Below are 21,411 nucleotides of genomic sequence, written 5' to 3'. Positions count from 1 at the left end.
TGCTAGTTTAAGGTGGGGGCAATAGCGACGGCAAAAGTTACCGATCGCACAGTACAATCAAAACAACAACTAAATTAGTTTTAATCAGCATTTGCATTCTGAAATAGAAAGAGACATTGGGAGGCGGCTGGTGGTTCTCACAATAGCTTTTCGCGTTCTGTCGGATCGAATCCTGCAAAAATCCGTAATGCAGCGAGAATATATTGAAGCGGAAACTTTAGATTGACCTTTAAATAAGTACAGCCTACAAAGGGAACCCATTATGGCTCCTTAGAAAGAAAACTTCGTAGTTGAAGGAAGTGTGGCTTCCAGTGGCTTCCGTGCCAGTATGGTATCTCAACGAATTTGCTGACAAGACTGCCCAATCTACCCGCGACAACACCCAGACGCTTCCAATTTCTTTGGCGAGAACGGACGCTCCAGCGAACTTCGTCTATCTGCCCATACAAAGAGAATTTTTCTGAAGTTCTCTGAGTTTCTCCAATTGCTGGCTACGTATCTTGGACTCTTCGCTAAGGTACAAGTGCCAAGTAATCTCTCCCACAACGCGGAGAAGTCTAACGGCGTGGATGACTGGCTTGCGCTTCCGCGCATACAACCATTCAAGGAGCGTCCCCGACTGGTGTCTACTTCCACGCATATTTCGGTTGATGAAGTATGAAGAGTTTACCGATAGATCTTCCGATGCTGCTGTCCTTAGTGAATGTCATCAAAGACTTACTGACAAGTGTCGCCGCTTCAACCGCTCGAAGTGGCCTGCAAGTGTTGGACGCGTTGAGCCCAGTCCTCGCAACCCTCGAGTAGAACCATAGCTGACAATCATCAATCGTCTTTCAGAGGGGTCAGGGAAGGATCGATTATCCAGTGGAATGCACGAGGTCTTAGATGTCGGATGCCTGATTTTCTTCGGTATGGATACTGGAACCGCTTCCCAATCATCATAATCTGTGAACCGCAATTATCAAACCCAATCCGGCTATCCGGCTACGCATCAATCACGTCCGCAACCTATAGGGAAAACAGAAAAGGCACTGTGTTTATTCGTTGGGAGCTTACCTACGTCATTCAAAATGTGCGGCGTCGTGATGAAGCCAGTATGTTTGCCTCACTGTTAAGAAGCAAAAGCAAACCTTCACACTAGTGGGTACCTACTTATCTCCATCAACCCGGTTTGATAGCATGATACCAGAAGGCATCATGACAGCAACCCCTTGGGCCATGCATTATCACAGGAGGTTATAATAACCACCCTATTTTGGGAAGCTCCGAAATTAACGCAACGGGCCGTCGGCTGGCTTCATTTGTATCTGATCACGGATTGTCCCTGCTTAGTGATAGGAGCCCTACCTTTCTTCGAATCTCATCGTACAGCAGCTGCTTAGACTTGGTGATTGTGTCACGTCGTTTCGCTGCTCATGTGAAGTGGTTTTTAGACATTGAGGCGCTTGGTGGTGATCATATTCCCACTCACCTTAAGATCAAAGGGTTGGCCAGATGTCATTCGCCAAACACAATCCGGCGAATTGATTGGTCGTCATTCAAAACCAGCGTGGAAGAAGCATGTCGGAAAGGCCTCCCTTCTGGCATTCAACAAGCGATCAAGGAAGCAACGCAGAATGAGATGTGCATGATGACATGTGCTCCAATGTTCTCAGAATCCGAAGTGGAATTCCGAAGAAGAATCCGAAGCGGCTCATCGCGCTGACTAGTTGTGTAGGGAAGGTGATGGAAGGCATGATCCTTGCAAGATTGGAGTGGTACCTGGAACGCTACGAAGTTTATCCAAACACTATGGCCGGTGTTTGACGTCTCCGCTGCTCCACTGATAATGTCATGGATCTGGTCACTTACGTCTAATATCGAAAGAGATGTAAGCGGTTATTTGTCGCCGTGTTTCTGGACGTAAAAGGAGCTTATGACAGTGTTGCTCATGACGCTATACTTGATGCTCTTGAATTGGTTGGTATTGGTGGCCGAGTGTACCGGTGGATCCACAACTACTAACACATGAGGTCTTTTTATGTGCAAACCAATGACGGTGCGGCCTCTGGACACTGCACACACCATTGTGTTCCCCGAGGTGGCGTCTTTAGCCCCACACTATTCAATCTTGTTCTTGTTGGTCTCGTGGAACGCATACCAAGTGCTGTCCAGATATCAATGTACGCCGATGACATATGCGGGTGGACATCAGGTGTAACACGTCCTCAGGTTCGCGCGAGGCTTCAAAAAGCCGCGACTTGAATATCGGCGTATCTTGGCGAACAATGTCTCCAGATTTCACATGAGAAACGTGCACTGGTCGCGTATACGCGGAAGCTCATGATGTCCTGCGCCATATTTATGAATGGCAAAAATCTATGTTACTCCAGGGCGCACAGATTCTTAGAGGTGATCATTGATCGCGACCTCAGCTGGAGTCCCCGTGTAGCCTATAGCTGAAGAAACGCGTAACGGCCATTTCACACGTTTTCAAATTTCTTGGAGGGAAAGCGTGGGGTACGTCAGTACACGCGATGTTACAATTCTACGGAACGCTGTTTCTCGGGTATCTGAGGTACAGCTTACCTGTACTAGAGCAGTACCTGCAGAAGTAACATCCGCACAATCGAGAGTGCACATGCGCAGGCAATCAGGGTTTGCCTTCGATTGCCGTGCTGCACAGAAACAGCGGATACAATTATGTTAGCTCAAGATTATCCAGTCAGAACTCATATGACAATGGAAGTGCTCAGAGCACACATCAGGCACGTTGCCCGCGCCCCTTTCCACCACCTCGCCATGCTGCGGAAAGGCCAGCCCAGTGCGTCTTTTCCCAGGAGAGATCGGTGGTACCGTGACCAACTCCCTAGTGATTATACGCCTGCTGAGAGGCTCCTTGCACCTCCTTGGTGTTTGGCTCGCCCACAAGTTCGACTCTCAGTAGCGGGAACTCTCAGTGCCGCCAGCTCTCAAGCAGCTATCTCTACTCATGCTGCACGAGACATACATGACCATCTACAGATTTACATTTATGGATCGACAACTGTGGATGGATCTACAGGAGCTGTGATCTTTCCCGAAAAAGCCGTGACCATTCAGTTTAAAACATCTCACCGGACAACGTCGACTGCTGCGAAGCTTGCTGCACTTCGCAGCGCTCTTCGCATGATCCATGAAGACCTACCTCGGAGATGGAGCATATTCACCGACTCGAAGGCAGCCTTGCATTGTTTGCTACCGCTCTACGTCGTGGACCACAAGACCAACTTCTGCTAGAAATAAGGCAGCTATATCACCAGCTAGTAGAAAAAGGACATGAAATTACTTTTCAGTGGTTCCCAAGCCACTGCGGCATCAAGGGCAACGAGAACGCCATTGAAGCTGCTAGGAGGGCTAACAAAAATGCCGTGAAGGAACTCATCTCCCTATCAAGAACTGACGCAGCAGCAAAGCTTTTCACACTAGCGTGTGATGCCACACGATCCATGTAGAACACGATAGCCTTCCGAAATACTCGACTGCGCCGCTTGGACCCATCCTCTGACTACGCATTCCATCTGGGCTATCCCGAATCGAGACTACTGTTCTCTGACGACTATGGCTAGGAGTGTCTTTCACGAATGCATTTGATTACCGCATCACAATGAATGACAGTGCTACCTGTGATAGTTACGGCAGCAAGAAAACAATCTAACATATCCTCTGTCATTGTCCTCGCTACAGCTCCTAGAGACAGTCGCTCGCGATGGCGTTGATACACCTCGATGACCGGCCATTTTCTGAGCAGACAATCTTGGAGTGCCGGCTGATGTGACCTTCACACCAGAAGGCAGTGAAGGCACTACTAAGGATTATCCGATCAAGCGACCTCGTTGAAAGACTGACAATCCTGCGCTCCCTTGCGTGTGTGTGTGTGTTCCTAATTTTTATCTTTCCCCTCTCCCGCTCTTTTCATGCGTGTGCAATTTTTTAAAGGTCTCTCTGTCTCCCCTTACCCCTTCCTCAGTGCAGGGTGGCAGACTGCATGCCTACCTTCTGGTTAACCTCCCTGTCTTTCTCATATCTTTTATCTCTCCCTCTCTCCCGCAACGAAGCAACATTGGTTTACCACCAATGACTGGGAGTGATGCTAACGAGTGCTATTCTTAACATATATTAATGACCGATATACTGATGTGCGACTACCGAAGGTGTGAACAAACCATCGTACAGCAGTATGTCTGTACGATGTTCAGCGCCTCTTCCTGAAGACAACTTTAGGCCAGCTGGACTACACACCATTTCTTGAATCGAAACCACTTGGACCGTGGCCGCACCCGTCACTTGCGCTAAATGCTATGGACACAATATAGCAGTTCTTGAAGTGAAACGGCCTGAGTGAACGTTTACAGTCTTTCTGTGTATCCTCCCGCATGTACGCAGTGAAAAATCACTTCATCTTTTTTTCTTTCTATTTGTGCTTTTTCTTACCCCTTGTGTAGGGTAGCAAAAAGGACACTTGTTTGGTTGACCTCCCTGTGTTTACTTTACTTGATTTCTCTCTCTCTATCGCTGAATGCTGACACTACACTCCTTGTTACCATATGGGAACGTTATTTAGTATTTCAGCAGAGTTTGCTCAGCTTGCTGGGCTTGTTGGACTTGCTATTGAGCTAAATGGCACGTAGCCACTTGGAAAGAAAACAGCGCACACTGTAATGGGGCAAGATAGGAAGACACGATCGAACACATATATAAGAGCTTTGCCGAATTTCGCTGGCATTTTACTATCGACGCGCGTACATTTTCTTTTCTCATTTTTTTCAGTGACCTTTTTCGCCGGCTAACAACTGTTACAAAGTTATCGCTCGGCACAAGACGCGCCTTCGTGTATCAGAAATTTCTTGAACCGTCGGACTGCCTCTGCGCGCGCTGCAGGTACATTTCCGCGGCGATCACAACACGTGGGATGCCATCCTTCGATGCATAACCTTCGTCTACAAGACTACAACATGGCAGGGCAGGAAACAACGCAGATGACGTCATTCAAGTTGGTTTACGGGTGGAATCACGTAACCACGCTCCACTCCATTCTACCGAACTTCATGGATGAAGAAAACCTTGACGAAGCCACTTTTCCCCAGTGCACCAACGAATTCGCACAACTCACCCGCTTAGGCGTAAAAAAAAAAAAGAAAGAAGTCAGAAGTCGACCGCTGACACTCTTTGACGACTCTACGCCGAACACCCTGCAGCAATACGATCGCGTTTTGGTTTCGATACCGATACGCCGGCGTGGTCTAAGTGTTATGCAAAGAGACACATGATGGGTGCGACTGAATTTCCAACTACGCGCAACGAACAATTCACGTTCTACTCCCGTCTGTGTATTAACACTTAGCAAATTCCTTAACCTTCTTTAATTGAAAGCGATATTCTATCTGTGTATTAACGCTTAGTTTGTGCGTGTGCGTGTTAACCGGAAAAGCATCTGTTTGGCTACACTGCGCTGGGAGAGGGAAACAGGGAGTAGAAAGAAGAGAGAGAGGCATTGGATGTGGACACTTGCGCAGACAGCACCACGCAGTCAAATCATTCTGGGCAGCACTGACTTGTGCGGCTAAAGATAGAGAGAGAAAAAAAAAAGAGGCTAACCAGAATTTTCCGTCTGGTAGCCCGCACTAGGGCGTTGGAAAGTGGGTTGGAAAGAGGGCGGTTAAAAAAACATCTAAATTGGCTACTAGTGGCCACTGGCTTTGTTATTACTTTTAACACATATTATTTTATTGGCCGACAGAAACATTTATTTATATCATGAAGATGATGAGGAGGTCGTAGAGAGACAGCCTTCCTAAGGCTTCCCGACTCTTTCTTTATCCATTGTTTATGTGCCTTCTCGAACTTTTCTAAAAATTTGTGTAGAAAGGAGTCCTCGTATATATTAGTCTAATAGAATCAATGAAATTATCGTAAGTTTTTTCTGCATCAATGACCTCATGCACGAAATACCAGTTTATTTTAGTGAGTCTAGCACGAAAATTACTCACTGTCGCCTTGTTTATGGATTGGGTTTCTTTGGAGCAGGCTGACGTTGACGTCGCCTACCTAATTTCTTAAGAAAAATAAAGAAGGACAGATGATAACTGATTTGCGCGCACATGACGCCTGACATACAATTTTATTCGTATACGTTGGTAGCAAAGACATAAACTGACGTAGATACAAGCGATCATGCAGACTTTTGTATAAGTAGTATTTCACGTTGTTCAGGTGCCGATGAAAAAAGATAAATGTTTATATCGCCAGCCAAGACTAACAAAAGCTTGTTCTTTAATGTAAACAAAAAGCCGTCGACAAAGTTTGAAAGAGGCTATAACACTTCCACTTGGAGGACGTTTCAAGAAAGAGAATGCATCGTTAAAACACATTACAGACAAGATTTCGCAGTTTTCATGCATTTTTGAAAATTCTCGCATCAAGTAGCACTTTAAAGGCTCAATTGCAGCTATCAGAATACCCCCACCTGTTTTGTTTTGCCACTTGTATGTACAAATATTGTTGTAGGGGTGTTTTTGAGATGCAGATAATTATCCCAGTATTAGGTTTTGGTTATCAAAATATCGCAATGAAAACTCAGTGTTAAGAAAGGCTGTCACCTCATCCTTTTTGTTGCAGAGTAATCGAGAATTGAGATGTAAGAAGAACGAAAGGTTTTGATTACTAGAGAAGAGTGATTTAACATCAGCAGTTGTAAGACATTGTGAAATCATTTCTCAACCTAATTTCCCTTTTTTTGGCGTCTATACAGTATAGAGTTCAGTCAATTTTATCTAAGCCACAACAGCATGCAATCTTGACGGTCCGTGAGGTCTCGTCCTTCCTGACAAGAAGTTGCCGGCCCTTAGTCCAGAAATACTTCCACGCCTTGTGCTTGCACGCATGCATTCTCTCCTGCGACTCCTCCCCCCCCCCCCTTTCCTCAGAACAAAATCGATGAATCAAACAAAGAAACAAACAACACAGCACGGTCTTTCTCTGGACAATGGCAAAACACAAGCTAATACTTGATGCTCATGCTGCAAGTCTGTAACATGACGCCAAATGGGGAATTCTCCTTGAACCCGAGGCCAGGGGTATTATTGATGCGACCAACTTCATTCATCAGGGGAGTTGAGCGCAGTCATTAATTGCACGCACGCGTGAACATCGACCTCGAAAAATCATTGCGGCGAAGGTTGAGAGCCGTTCATGATCTCGATGATGGCGAACGTGAGTCGAACTGGTTTAGGACAGCACCTAGCCGGAGGAAGTTGTCAGCACGGTGTTGCGTAACGAGCTGTCGTGTTTAGCGCCGTTGAATTATTGATTCTCTACAGCAGCGACGCAGAATACCACGATGTACGCGAAAGTTACGGTTATTAATCATTCAGACTTTTCAGTTCGTAGCGATTCTTACGAACAGAGCTGCATTTCTTAAGCCAATGTTAAATGGATCTTAAGTAAACGCCTAAACATTTCTCCTAATCTAATGTGCAGTCTATTCATATATATTTTTATTGTATTTTACTAAGGAATATAAATATGAGTGTAAATATTCAATGACAATCTCCATGAAAAACGTACACCTTTACGATTCATCCAGACAAAGAAATTATTATTTTTTGAGCCAAAAATTTACTTCAAGAAATAATGAATATGAAGAAAATAGCAGCTGAGGGCTTTTCTAATTGTGACAGTTGCTACGCGCTAAGTTTCTCAATTAAACGCGCCCGTGTGGTGGTAAGTGCCGATGCTCATGCAGCATCACGAAGGCTCAATGTTGGGCACATATTTCGAAATGAACGAGTAGGCGCGAACGCGACACAGGTCCCCCCCCCCCCCCCCTAGTGGTTGTCTCTTCTGAAATTAATGTTGGTTGAGCGACGGCTGTATTCGATCGAAGCTGTCAACACCCAATTAGCTTAACACAAGCAATCCGCTTTCCTTCTATACCTTTACGACTAAATTTGTTATTTTTAAGCCCCCGTTAAGAAAAAAATTGAGGAGCCGTGCCGGATTACTATTGGCCGGTATGAAAGGGAAAAGTCGACTCAGGGCTCTGCTTAGGGGCAACCCTCGATTTGGCTCTGAAATGGAAGCCTCATATCGACAGGATGTGTGGTGAGCTCTCTTCCTCATGATTCGTAGTGACGAAGGCGCAAAGTCATTTAAGTTTCGAAACGTTGAGAACCTTACATTTTTGTCTCGCTCATTCTCACTTAGCCTGTTCTATTGAAGCCTAGTATTTATCTACAAAACATATTTAGAGCCTTTTCAGAGAGCTTTTCAGATAATCAACTACGTTAGCTTTACTACAACATCAAGAAGCCTTTTTCTTGCGAACAATAGCGTGTCATTATCGTAACTGCTAGATTATCGCATCGCCTTATTAGTATGCTAGTTAACTAGACGCAAAACGCCATTTCCTACCCCTGTCTTCAACGGATCGACATTCAACAGTCGATCCGCCTTCCACGAGAAATTGCTCGTTGCGATATGTCACAACCAGTACGGCCAACGACGCATACATTACATAGGTATCAAAATATGGAACTCGCTTACTACAAACATGAATACCATGGTAAAAAAAATTCTTCCTTTCTGATATAATCTGATTAGGCTTTAACGAAAATTACAACAATGTGAACAGCTGGACACAGCTGTTATATTTTCTTTGTGCTTCTATGTAGGTTTATATGAAACAATAGTAACGTGAGTGCAAATGCGTGCGTAAACCCCATGTTTTTACACGACGCACTGTGCCGATATGCATGCTGCGTTGACAGAATAATAATTACGTGTTAGTCTTTTTCCAAACAGTTACAAGGGTAGAACGGTTAACCAATTCTTGAAACGCGACATATATGTAAAATGAAGTTATGCGCAACAGCTTCATGTATTCAGCATGTATGTAAGCGGGCCGCCGTGGGAGAGATGCCATAGGTCTCGTCTCGGATGCATGCTGGCTCACCGGCGTTGGGGGGCTTCCGTCGCCGGCGTCATTCAGCAGTTTGGACGGCAACTAAGCCTTTCTGCTTTTAGGTGCTGATGGCTGTGTCGTAGGCATGCCGGGGGCTGGTGCGCGCACCCGAGCCGGGAGGGGCCATGCCCTCACTGTGGGGAAGTCTCCGATAACTTTCACATGGTGTGGGCATGTCAGATGAATCCGTCCCTTCCCCCCAACCCTTCCCCCCACTAGAGAGGCATGGGAGGCAGCCCTACTCAATTGCTCGGCGCTGGAGTCCCAAAGGGCTCTAGTCCAACGGGCGCGGGTAGCAGCTTCGTCCAGTGGGGTCCCAGACTAAGGACTCCACCTATGTAAAGGGCCATGTTCGGCCTGCAAACTCTCAATCCGTTGAATAAACGTTTGTCATCCATCCATCGCCTTTTGGCTCCTGCGGCGGTCTGCGCCACCGTTCATTGGTTTTGTTTGGTTGCATTCCTTTCTTTTTTCCTTCTTTTTTCACACAAGGTTTGTGATGCTTTAATAAAGGAATGGTTGTGCCCATGTCTGAATCGTTTATTTTTCCTCATATAACTGCATGAATCCACAATTAGCCTGTGGCTAAGGATTCGGACGTCGAATAACAGTCTTCCTTATTGATCGAAATAAAGTTATTATTAATGTTCTGGCCAGTTTCTTAAAATTTGACATTAACAAGCTTTGCGACTGCTTAGAACGAGGTTTGAGACCGGGTTAGTGGCTGTTCAACATTACTAGAAGTAACAACGCAGTGCAAAGAATGGCATAGACGAGTACAAGCGCTGACTGAGAACTTTGCTCCCAACGCAAGCGTAATATAAACAAAGCCAGGTAAACACATATTACCGTCAGTGTGGACCAGCAATGCATTTTTACGTGAATTCGTTAAAAGAACTCTCTTGGACCAAAGTTCAGAGTCAGCGCTTGTACTCGTCTGTGCTAGTCTCTGTCCCTGTGTGCGCTGTAACTTGCAGTAGCATAAAACAAAAACTCACAAATTAAACCCGTAGTCCTTTTCGCTCGCAAAAAAACCGCTTTTATTTCATGACAGCTTTCATAAAATTTCTGTTCGCTATCCCTAATAAGACTGACCCATTCTTACGACGTGCCCTCGTGTTTGACCTGCTTCTTGAGTACTGGCTTCTAGTTATATTCCACTGTCGCTGCAAATCATGGACAACCGTTCGCGTACCTGCTATGGCCTCAAATTGAGACTAAATAAATAAATAAATAAATAAATAAATAAATAAATAAATAAATTGATGCTTAAACCACAAGGCTATATGCTGCTGCACTCACAGCTGCTCATTTACTAAAAAGAAAAAAAAACTACGTTCTTCCTTCTTTTCGCCAAATATAACTTCTTTTGCTCCCCATTTTCTGTCTAGACGCGAATTAAAGCAGGTAAGAGCCCCACGGCTTGGCAGTGACCTCTCTGCCTTTCCTGGAAACAAAGCGTGCCTTTTTCCTTCTCGCTAAAGGGGGAAAAAAAGAAAACTAAGCTGACACTAAATTCACTTCCAACTACTGTTCGAAGCAGCGCCGGAATACTGATGCAAAGTTAAAAAAACAGGAAAGCAGATGCATAAAATTAAACAAGAAATGAAGCAATTCTCGAAAGCAATATACCTATCGCATCTTCGAAAATCCCCGTTAGAGTGGCTATAAGCGCGCGCTGACGCCATATGTCTTTCGCCGTCTCACAACGATAGCGCCCATTCCTGTGATCTGTGCATGTCTCTACGGAACGCTGGGGAGTGCAAGTTCCTCGGAGAAGTTATACGAGCATCGTCAGTGTTTTCTCAGCTCTTAGTTCACTCTCGTCCCGCTATGCGACGCTCAGTAACGGAATAGTAAGTCACTTGACAGGATAGTCACATTTACCCTCTTTTCACAAGATGTGCAAGCCATTGCGGCATAGCTATCGGTACCGCTAAAGCCTTCTCGCGATACTGCTGTCGCCTACAGATTTCGCCGACAGACTTTCGGCGATCGCGTAGTAACTCTACGCACACCTCCAGTTCGCAGAACTTCCCTTTTTTTTACTATTTATTTACCGTTCATCCTGCCACTTTCAACACGTCCGCAGCATCCCCTCGAGGCCTCACGCACGACCCTGCCAGACTCGCGGTTCAATAAACCTTTTTAGAACGTTCGGTACTTGCCCATTACTTCTCACCTCAGTCCCGCCTTACTTTCAATTTCTTTCGTTTTTTTTTTTCAATGTGAACATTATCAATTCTCAGACTACTCCTCGTACTTCCTCCTCTCAATTCTTTACTTTTGCGAGCTTGAACTGGTGCATAGTGTGCAAAAGTTACCATTATTTATTCTAGATAATAGCGGCAAAAAGATAAAGAACGCAACAAAAACTCTACTTTTGCTTTATAGCCTGCTAACACTCACGACCAATCATAGTAATAATAATAAAAAAGTGGTGTTGCAGTGTTGCTTGCCGAGTTTCCTTATCCTTTCCCTGAAAGATGTTTTCTTTCTCTCTACATCTTTTTTTTTTTTTTACTCTCGCAAGCGCAGCGCCTTCTTGGAAGTCTCCGCAAACACCCGCAGTAAGTGCAAAGTCGCCATGATCGGAGTAACGATCTGCCGCCTGCGCGTGCCTCCGCAGCCTTTAATGGAGCTATGAGATGCCTATACAAGAAACAAAGCAACAAGCAAGCGAGCAACCGAGCAAGCAAGCAAGCAACCAAGCAAGCAAGCAAGCAAGCAAGCAAGCAAGCAAGCAAGCAAGCAAGCAAGCAAGCAAGCAAGCAAGCAAGCGAGCGAGCAAACGAACCAACAAACAAGCAACGAAAGGACTCTCGCCATTTTTTTTACACCATCTGGTTGATGGTGAGGCTTGGGGAGGAGGAAGCTGCAAACTTGAAGATATGTTGCTACTTCGGGAGTATGGTAATTGTAGTCCGAGTTTGTGAGCAAACAGCTCTGAATACTTCAACGTGTAACACATTATGGTACCAACGTGCATGTGGGTCGCAGAAGTCTAGAGTGATTGTGCCTCTACAGACAGCCTATCGAGGCGCTAGCGCGCTTTCTGTCGAACCTTCTCGACGTTATTGTTACGGAAGCCATTTTGTAACGGTAGCAAAAAAGTGATTCTTACAGCACCCACTACTAGCGTATCTCACCAAATCTGCGCCTTCTTTATCAGGTTAAATCAATCAATCAATCAATCAATCAATCAATCAATCAATCAATCAATCAATCAATCAATCAATCAATCAATCAATTTATACATTTGGATATGGTATGGAATTATTCTTGTATAAGATACATATTGGAGAAGAGCGCTTCCAGGACACAGCTTAGAACAGCTCATTCTGTCTAGAGCCCGTAATTGTATCGTGATGCGAAGAAATCCGCGCAGCTCTCATAAGCGGGTGGAGACTGTGCTTATACAATATCGCACCTCATAAATCTAGTTTGAAAAATCACGGCACGGTCCGCATGAACGTTCAAAGGGAGATAATACTGCTTCGCCGCACAAAGTGCTTCACAAAAGCCAACGTAATGCAGTCAGGTCCGCTGAAAGCGGCTATGCCAGGGGAATGAAACTTTTGATGGCGCTACCACCCGTGTGTGCAGAATATTGATCATATAAACAGAAAGGACAATGAGTCGCTGTCTGTATGCTTGCAGTGTGGACTTAACAATGCAACGAGCAGTGCCAACATCAACGCTCCTAGCTAATCACAATATATATTGATCTTTCTCCCTCCTTCTCTCACAGACACAATCTCTCATTGACGATAAGACGTATACGGGCATACATACCTCATCACTCTAAATGTAAGACGTACCTCAGAGAGAGTGCAAGAAAGTTCTCATCTGGCAGTTTAATAAGCAGTGACGAAAATACGTGCAGAGGCATATCACTCCTACAATAACTTAGGGAAATATCGGAATCGAAAGTAATGCTATACAAAAGTTAACACACAATCCTACATTCCGTTTAGTTCTGATAATTGGAAGTCCATCAGGCCAGGTTGAACTATCGAAGCACAACGTCGCAATAAAACAGTGAGAACACATGAAGTATGATTTTATGTGCTAGAATATAACAAGCAGTATCCGCAAAGAAGTCACGGAGCCCGTGGAAGGGGCACTTTCGAGGAGCGCCGCAGTCCGTCATGGGCCTAGCACTTCCGTTAATGCGAAACGCCTGTTGTCCAGCGATGTAAGCCTTTCTTTGCTCTCCGCGCGCAGCGGTGGAAAAGGAACAGAGCGAAGTCGGTGCACGCCGGACGGTTGGCCTCATTTTAGACTCTGGGAGCAGCGCGCACGAAAAAATAAATAACGGGGCCGCCCTCGCGGCAGTGGCAAGAAAAAGAATATGGCGACCACCGCATTGGTCTTGTGTCAGCTCTTAAGAGGAAACATAGATCGTTCCGCGAGTGTTGGGACCACATGCATCACGGGCAATGAAACTTGGGGAAGCGCGAGAGGGCGGCGATAGGAGGAGCAGCTAAAAGGGGAGACGGGGAGGAACGGGCGTCGTCGCGAGCGGAAGTGGCTTTCGGGATGAGTTATAGGGACGATCACGCCGCAAGCTCGCGCCCGAAATTGGCTCCACTTTTTTTGCGTTCCGAAACGCCGTCGAGTCAATATTGCGGCCATACGTCTCGCGCTATCGTTTCGTCACTTTCTGGCCCATTCCTAAATACCAAACACACGAATGACAGAATCACGAATGTTCTTCTCCTTCCATATCAAGGGGTGGGTTTATTATATTTCTCTTCTCAGTGCGTTATTGTACTCCTCTGTGGCAGTATGTGTATGACAGAGGCAACGAATGGATGGTTCTTGTCAAGTCCGGGCACGCTGTAAAATGCAGCAGGGGAAGCGGGGCTCAACAGTTGAAAGGTTAATTCGAACTGTCTCATCGCCACTTTACTGAAACTTGAATTTATTATTATTATTATTATTATTATTATTATTATTATTATTATTATTATTATTATTATTATTATTTGGTTTTAACCACATGCATACTTCGCAGGAAATGGCAAGCTAGGAGCAGGCTAGCCACTGCAACAGGAAGGGGCCCCACTCTTTGCTACTCATAAAAAAGGAATAGACAGAAATATACATATTGAAGATAGCAAGAACGGGAGGAAGGAGGCAGGAAAGAGCAAGATGAAAAATCTCAAATAATAAAGCGCAACACACACAGTACAGGCCACGCACAATGCGGCCGGTCACTGCAGGTCACGCTACTAAGGAATGTTAAAATATATGAAATAGCGTCTCAGGTCTTGTCATTTGAACACGGAAATAAGTTACAACCATGAACCTATGTTAGTTATTTTAGAAAAGTAAGAAGAGCGCGATGAGCCTGATGGCGTCGAGATGCACAACCTCTGGCGCACAAACATTCGTCGAATGTCGTGCACCACAGGCCGAGGACGTGATAGGCCCTCACTAGCGAAGTGCGTTGTGCAATGAAAGCGGGACACTCCAGTAGCAGGTGCTGAAGTGTCTCGCAGCAACCATAAGACGTACACGATGGACTGACCACGCGTCCTTGTCGGCATAAACGTTCGCACACGTTCACACAGCCCATTTCTAGCTTGTGTAGTTGTGCTCTAGTGCGATGAGGCAAGCCTCGACCGTGGATAGGAACGGGAACGTTCAAATTGCGACGCGCTGGTCACGCTGCTGCTTCAGTAGGTGGCGACAAATCAGCAGACGAGCGTCATCAAGCTTCCACAAAATTTCTGGGCAGACACAGTCGCTATGAGGCACAACGTCAGGCACAACGATAGCCGTACAAAATCGTTATCACCGACAGAAGGAAAGAAACAAGCGGAAGCGTTTAACACATTCTTCCATTCCGTATTTGCCCTCGGCAATGGCATTACGCATGCATACAAGCCAGAAAATGTGAAGCACAAGGAGACACTGAGCGCTCCAGTCGTAACTGAAGCAGGCGTGTTCGCACTATTATAAAATTTAGACGATAAAAAGTGCAACGGCCCTGACGGAACCCTGAACTGTTTCCTGAAACGTTATGCCGAGCCTGTAAGCAAATACTTATGCCTTATTTACAATAAATCAATCTCCGAACAATGTATCCCAGCAGGATGGAAAATTGCTAAAATAGTGCCCATCTAGAAATCGGGCAATATTTCTTGTCAGTCAAATTATAGACCTATTTCTCTCACATGTACATGCTGTAAAATCTTGGAACATATTATCTTAAAATCTGTTACAGAGTTCATTGAGGCAAACAATGTCCTCCATCCATGCCAACATGGCTTCAGGACTAGTCTGTCTACCGTTACTCAAATCGTTGAGAAATTACAAGATTTCGCCAAAGCAATTAACGACCAGAAACAAATAGATGTAATTTACCTAGACTTCTAAAAGGTCATTGATCATGTCTGCCATGCTAAACTACTTCTAAAGCTTAACCATATACTAGGAGATGGTCCAATTTTTTGTTCGATTAGCAATTACTTATCTGACAGCCGCCAGTTTGTTCAGTTAAGCTCCAACGCTTCTGAAACTGTGCAAGTACTTTCTGGTGTACCCCAGGGTTCCGTTTTTGCCCCTATCCTGTTTCTCTTGTTTATAAATGACATAACTAATCAGATTGAATCCAAGATTAAATTATTTGCAGACGACTGCGTCCTGTATAGAGAAGTACTAAACCGGCAAGACCAAATTAGTCTTAACAAGCATTTTTCTTTGATGGTACAATGGTGTGAAAACTGGCAAATGGCCATTAGCTTCGATAAAACAGTTTCAATGTTAGTAACAAAAAAGAAATCCAAGCTTACTTTTACATACGGCTGTGATAATACTATACTTAACACTGTCACTCAGTACAAGTACTTGGGCGTAATCAATCATCAGACTTAGGATGGTCGGCTCATGTAGAGCACGTAGCAAGCAAAGCGATGCGAAAGCTTATGTTCTTAAAACGGGCCCTGCGGTACTCTACGAAGGAAGCCAAGCTCTTGGCCTATGTCACAATCATACGTCCTGTCTTAGAATATGCGAACGTGGCGTGGTTTCCCTTTGCTCGAAATTAAATCTACTCTTGAGGCTGTCCAGCGAAAAGCCGCGCTGTTTATCTGTAACCGATTTCGGCACACGGACTCGCCTACTCCTATGCTATCCGAGATCGGCCTTCACACACTAAGTAGTCGTGCGATGCTGTACCGACTCAAATACTTGTATCTCATCCTGAATAATAAGGTTCATGTGGATTTTAACACCTATATTTCCTATAACACATTCAGAGAAACACGTCACAAGCATCACCTTACACTCCAAGAATATTCTTGCACTAACAACATATTTAATCTTTCGTTCTTCCCGCGAGCTGTTCGCAATTAGAATGCTTTAGCCCAGACGGTAGTCGCACAGCCGAATGTTGACAAATTTGTTGAATTTGTTGGTCCAACAGTACTGTCATCCACGACTAAGTGATGTTATCAACATTGTCTTTATCATTGTATTAGTTACCAAATATTTTTGGAAATCTGTGATGTGAAATGATGAATGATGCTATCAAGTGTATATCCCATATGCTTATCCTTCTTTTCTTCCTTTTTGTCTCTTTGCAAAACATCACATGTAATTGAAACAAGCTCTTTGTGCGTTATGTTTTTGCCGTACTTATTGCTGTTAACACAGGTTCATGAACCTCTACACTTACTTAGTACCCTTTTGTGTTCTTATGTAAATGCCTGTATAACAATGTCTACAGACCTTTCTAACCCACTCTTGTAAGAATCCCTGATGGAATTGACAGTATCACAAAATATAAAATAAAAAAATGAGTGCAAGTTCAAGCCAGCCGATCAGCCTCATTTCCGGTGATACCTTCATGTGAAGGTATCTACTAGGTAATATCCCATGAGATTTGAATTGGTGGTGGAGTCAGTAATGCTGCACACAACCGGACAATTAATCTGACTGCGTTGTAGTCTGCTTAGGGTAGCGCTAGAGTCCGTAAAATATGGCAATCTTCGATGCGGTTAATTCCTCTTGCACGTAATTCAGTGCAACATTAATCATTGATAGCTCCGCAATTGTCGACGAGGCTGGATGTGGTATATGAAATATACGTCGTACTTGAGTCGAAGGGCAGAAAAAAGCTGCACAGGCACCTTGACTGTCGCTGTCTACAGATGAATCTGTGAATATTTGAAGATAATCTGTAAATACACCAAACATGTGCGACTGAGCCAATTCTAATATTACCGAAACAGACATATAAGACGTTTTGTGTATGTCAGGGATAGTGAGGTAAATGGGAAATACGTGCTCGGTGATATCTTTTGGATGCAGAGGACCAAATGAAGCAGCATGTTCAGAAATGTCAGCGCTGTTCATAAATAATTCCGTAATTTTTCCCATGCGAGAAAACGGGCGGCGAATCAGACGATCGAGGAGCGACTGACTGTTCGATGTGCGGTGCCGACGATCAATATTATATAGAGCTATCTAGTTTGCTTGTAGCTTCAGGGTAACTGATGCGCTTCAGTGAGTAATGCAACTGGTTGCGCCTCACGAGGTAATCCAAGTATTAGTCGGAGGGCAACGGGATGATCTCGTTGCAGTTGGGCCATCAAACTAGGTGGTACGTTCAGAACTGGTAACGCATGCATCATGCCTGAGAGTACAGATGACTGGTAGACCTGGAGAGACGTTGTTTGGTCGCATCCGGCACCTCGAGCGATCAAAGCGCGAAGAGATGCGATCATCAACAGACACGACGCCAAGAGATGTGATCATCCATAATTAAGGACAAATAACGGTGTTGTTGCACCCAGCTTATAGGCATCGCGCGCGCGTTATAAGCGACGAGATCGTTGTTTAGGATGATATGCTATTTCAGTCGTCTTAACGGACGATATCTGCAGGCCAGCTTCACCCAAGTACTCAGAAGTCGCGTTCAGAGCTCTTTGCAAGCTTGCACTAAGCCGTGGACGAAGGTGCGAAGGGCTGCTTATCTACAGAGCAATATCATATGTGTAGTTATCTATGCCCACAGGAAGGTCACTGTCCCGAGGTAAGTGACCTAGAAGCGCGGCGAGTACAGTGTTAAACAGAAGCGGCGATAAAATGCTGTCCTGCTGGACACCGCGCTTTACAGTGCGTGATTCACTTGTTATTCCACCAAGACGCAATTTCATCCGGTGCTCCGATAGGAAACTGTGCACAAAGTGGAGCAGACGACCCGAAATTCCCACGGTTGCAAGAGCGAAAATAATCGCCTTATGTGCAACCACGTCAAAAGCTTGCTGCATGTCTAGCAAGGGTATGAGGATGGAGTTCTTGTTTCCCGAAGAAAATTCAGGTGCTGAGACAAGGTCCAGAATGCTGTTCAGAGCTGAACGGCGGTGACGAAAGACACTCATGAGATCAGGGAACAAAATTCAGCTTCTCCATCCAGACGCCTAGGCGAAACAACCCCATTCGCTCCAATAACTTGACGTCAAGTGAAGTGAGAGATATTAACGGGTAGGACTTGAGAGAAAGAGACAGATAAAACATCTTTATTGAAAAGTCCCTGCTGGGTTTGAAAGGGGAATGGAGAGGCTGGGAGGTTAGCCCCCTAAAACTCCACTTTCCGTCAGACGCAGGCCAGGCCATCAACCGTAGCGGCGTCTTCTGCCAGCCGGACATCCCAGAGCTGGTCTTCTGGGCCTTCGCTTAGCAGTATAGCCTTCCACTGCTCAGGGGCTTTTATTTTAGCATTGTGTTTAATGCTGTGTCTAATATTGTTTGGAGCTGATGGACATGCCCATATGATGTGATGGAGGTGTGCATGTGGTGTATTGCATGTCTTACAGTGTGATGAGTATGCTTCTGGGTGTATTCGGTGCATGAGTAGTGGCTTGTTAGTAGAAGGCTCCACGTAATTGCTTGGCGTTTGCTTAATGATTTGTCAGGAGGAGGGTACTTATAGCGAGCACTTCGGTAGTATTCGTGGATTTCTCCGTAAGTAGTCATTTGTTCGTTTCGGGAAGCTGTTATTTCTTGATTTGTTTCTGGATCTGGGGGCCGTAGTTCTGTTTAGGTCTCTTCGGGGATTCGTTGTCCAGAGAGAGATGGGCGACGCACGTGACTCTCCCGGTTGATACTTGGTCGAGTAGTGTTGTGCGCAGCGTTGTTCCCAGCTACCCGTGCATGGTCTGGCGTCCAGATGAGTCGAACTGTTCTTCTGCGGGTAAGATGTGTTCCAATGAGAATTTGGTATGCTCAAGGTGATATAAGTCCCTTGGTGTAATTAAGTACGGCTGCTTTGGAGTCGGTAATGATGCATGATGCAGTGCTCGATACGTATGCTAAAGCTATTGCAGCCTCTTCCCCTTTTTCTGGGTGTTTGGTACGTATGGAGCTAGTCGTTACGATATCCATTTCTGTACCCGTAACAAATGCTAGAGTCATGGGTGGTTGTGACGGATACTTTCAGCATCAACATAAGCCACATGTTCAGCGTCTTTGAGCACTTTGTTGAGCCTTTGAGCTCTTGCTCTCCGTAGCTCTGCGTTATGGTTTGGGTGCATGTCCTTTTGGATGGGGGTAATATGAAGGTGTTCCTGATGTCCAGTGAAATATCTTTTTTCTTTAATTCGCGTGTGGTATTGTATTGCCAGCTTGTTTAGTATTGTCCGTCCAATCTTCGGGTGCGTTACGCGTTCATAGTGTGATGTTCTCCGTGCTTCTATAACGTCGTCCAGTTTATTGTGTAATCCTAGGGCTAATAACTTTTCGTTTGCTGCGCTTGGAGGAAGGTGTAATGCTTGTTTTATTCCTTTCCTTATATTTATGCCAATCGTCTGTTTCTCGGTATGCGTGAAATTTAAGAATGGTACACTATGCACTCTACGGGAGATGATAAAGGCTTGTACCAGTCAAATGATATTGTTCTCTTTCATGGTGGCGTGTCTGATAGCAATTCTCGATATAAGCCGGCCCACCTGTGCCGTGTATGTCTTTAAGCGTTGGATTGTTGTGGTGTTTTTTTTTTTTGTTGGACACATTATAGGTACAATCCCAGTACAGATATGCATGAGACATGGTGTACGGGTATACCTTTGATTTCCAAGGCAATTCTTTGTTGGTTAGAGGCTTGTGATGATCTTTGGTATTTTGGTTTGATCAGTAGGAGCTCAAATTTCTCCGGGGAACATGAGAGTCCTACCGGCTCTACGTATGTTGTGACTGTATTAATTACTTCCTGTAGGGTCGCCTGGATTTCGCAATCGCTGCCACCTATCACCCATAACGTTTTATCATCCGCATACAAACTGTGATGTAGCCGCGGAATGTTCTCGAGTCTTCTCGGGAGATCAATGAGTGCGATGTTGAATAACATGGGTGATAGCACCGATCCTTGAGGTGTGCCTTTGTCACCCGTGTTCACAGTGTTGGACTTAAGTCCTTCGATATTCAGGGTAGCAGTTTTGCCGGTAAAGAAATGCGCAATATATCGGCATGTCTTAAGCCATACGTTTAAGTTAGAAAGTTCTTCAAATATTGCATTATGGCTTACATTGCCAAATGCTTCCTTTGGATCCATTCCGAGTATAGCTCTTGTATTCAGCTTAGGAGCTTGATGCAGATCTATGACTTAATGGTAGAGTTGCAGCATGATGTCTTGCGTTGAGAGTTTTGCCCTAAATCCTATCATAGTATGTGGGAGTTGCTCATTATTTTCAATGTGTGTAGTAAATCTCGTGAGCATGATGTGTTCCATTGTTTTCCTGAGACATGATGTCAAAGAAATCGGGCGAAGATGATCCAAGTTGAGTGGTTTCCCCGGCTTTGGAATAAATATACCTCTTGCATGCTTCCAAGTTTGTGATAGCTGTACAGATTTCCATATTTCGTTCATGTCGCTCGGTAAGGTTTTAAGCGGTCCTCGTCTGCATTTCCAAGAGTTCTATTTGTGATGCGGTCTTCCCCAAGGGCAGAATTGGTGTTAGGTACTTGTACCACCTTTTGTAGTTCTGCCATAGTTATATCAGAGACGAAAAGTCCTGCAAATACATCCGCTAGAATTTTTGTGAAGGGCCAGTCGCCATACACAACACAGCCGTAGGATTCTTGCAGATTTTTCGGGAGTGTGGAGAGCCTTCAGCATGTGCCATACACTTCCAAAACGACTTCGCTGCATACTGGAACTACATATGGCTGCCCAGCTATTGCGACGAAGCTGTCTTGTATGCTGCCGTATGGCTGCACCAATGTGGTTATACAGAGTCCCATCGGTGTGTCGCTTAGAACGCTGTAAGCGCAGCGTCGACATGCGCGGAGCCCAAAAAGCTCCTTATAGGGGTTTTGTTTGCCGATACTCCAACCTTGTTGTACTGAAGCTGGTCGTAAATACTTATTCATCAGTTTGACCAGACTGTATTGAGATGGTGCCGCTGAGACGAGCTGACGAA

At 45.0% G+C, this 21,411-nt stretch overlaps 1 protein-coding gene and 2 long non-coding RNA genes across 8 annotated transcripts in view; 2 read left to right on the top strand and 1 right to left on the bottom strand.

The window, feature by feature from the left end:
* Positions 1 to 16,792, top strand: part of LOC135899976 (uncharacterized) — an 88,164-nt gene extending 71,372 nt beyond the window's left edge. Inside the window, exon 3 of one of the 2 annotated variants that reach the window (XR_010563760.1) lies at positions 11,519 to 16,792. This is a non-coding gene — a long non-coding RNA (uncharacterized lncRNA). Of the gene's footprint in view, positions 1 to 4,899; positions 5,176 to 11,518 lie in introns of those variants that run through there. The other variant, XR_010563759.1, reaches the window with a different exon arrangement.
* The window catches only part of LOC135899974 (irregular chiasm C-roughest protein-like), an 872,345-nt gene that overhangs the window by 477,379 nt on the left and 373,555 nt on the right, over positions 1 to 21,411 (bottom strand). The window lies entirely within an intron of this gene.
* The window catches only part of LOC135899977 (uncharacterized), a 322,265-nt gene that overhangs the window by 106,783 nt on the left and 194,071 nt on the right, over positions 1 to 21,411 (top strand). The gene's annotated exons all lie outside the window — the stretch shown is intronic.

This window comes from Dermacentor albipictus, chromosome 4, assembly GCF_038994185.2.
Source record: "Dermacentor albipictus isolate Rhodes 1998 colony chromosome 4, USDA_Dalb.pri_finalv2, whole genome shotgun sequence".
Taxonomy (NCBI): Eukaryota; Metazoa; Arthropoda; class Arachnida; order Ixodida; family Ixodidae; genus Dermacentor; species Dermacentor albipictus.
Note: the sequence above shows the minus strand (reverse complement) of the source record. Positions and strands in the feature narration are given on the sequence as shown.